Here is a 1,404-nt window from a genome sequence, read left to right as displayed (position 1 = left end):
TGCGTGATGACGTCACCGAGCGCGGCGTGAGATTAAAGTCAACTACGTATTTCAGAAGTTAGTGAAATTTGCTTTAATATTATTCAGCTGCTTAGGATTTCTTTCTTTCTTTTTTCTTTTTTTTTTTTTGGAAATTAAAGTATTTTCTATATTTTATTCAAAAGACAACAAAAGCGATCTCAGTTCTGCACATAAACGAAGCGCAATATAGACTAAAAAGGTTTAAATTGAATTGAATTAATTTTTTTGATAAAGGTTTATACATCTATAAATCATACATCTAATAAAGTTAGAAAAATTGCATAACAAAGGTAAAAAAAAAATAAAATAAAAAAAAAAGAGTCAAAGAGTCAGATATCGCCTAATAATGGGAAGGTTAGTGTCTGTCATTAAACAGAAGGTGTTCCTAAATTCTTTTTAAGTTGGAACACAAGTACTCCTAAACAGAAATGTAAGCGTAGAGTCCTTAGGAATGTATGTTACCTTTTAAAAACTAATTGCAAACGTTACAAAGTGTAAAAATATCTAAAAAAATCATGCAATACTGTACCACTAAACAAGAAGTGTTTTGAGGGCTTAGAGACCATTACTAATCATTCTCATTGTTTTTATTAAATCATTCTTTCATTTCACTAATCAATCTTTTTATTATTTTTAATTTTTATTAAACACAGGGTGTCATTAATGATGCTTTCTTTATAACATGTGCAAATTCACACACAACGTATCTTTAATTTGGCCAGAATTGCAGGTACCTTTCTTAATATCCAAGAATGTTTAGAGAATTATAGATTATGAAGGTTTTTATAATTAAATACATCCGAAAGGTCATCTAAAATGACCATTATTACCAAGTGCAATGTCAAGCTCTCGTAGCAGGTACAAAAATAGTTCTGTTAATACAGTGCTTCTCAGTTTTGTAACAGCTCCTTTAAAACATCTGCTCAGTTCATCTAAAAATATGTAATTTACCCTAAGGTCTAATCATTTTAAATCATTTCATTTACAAATTGTATTGCCCCACACATATTAACAATGCAGGCTTGTTAGATGGTTTATTACCAAACTGTAATTACGTAAAATTTAGAACATTCACATATTTTTTCTAAAGTCTTTAATATTGCTGAAAACCAAAATAGAACACAGCATTTCAGCTGCTTTGCTGCCACCAAGTGGAACTTTTGAACATGTGACAATTAGTATTAGAAAGAAATCTTGAGGAAAAAGTGCAAAATAGGACTAAAATATGCTAATATACTGGTGAGCCTGAATGATGAACTTTAAGCCATGAGCTCAAATTTATATAAACCCAAGAAGAAAACCCTTATATCTACAAATTGGAGGTGACCTGGTTTTAGTTTTGATCAAATTACAAGTTCAGACAAGACATCAGATCATCAGATG

Source organism: Onychostoma macrolepis, chromosome 17 (assembly GCF_012432095.1).
Source record: "Onychostoma macrolepis isolate SWU-2019 chromosome 17, ASM1243209v1, whole genome shotgun sequence".
In the NCBI taxonomy this organism is placed as follows: domain Eukaryota; kingdom Metazoa; phylum Chordata; class Actinopteri; order Cypriniformes; family Cyprinidae; genus Onychostoma; species Onychostoma macrolepis.
Note: the sequence above shows the minus strand (reverse complement) of the source record.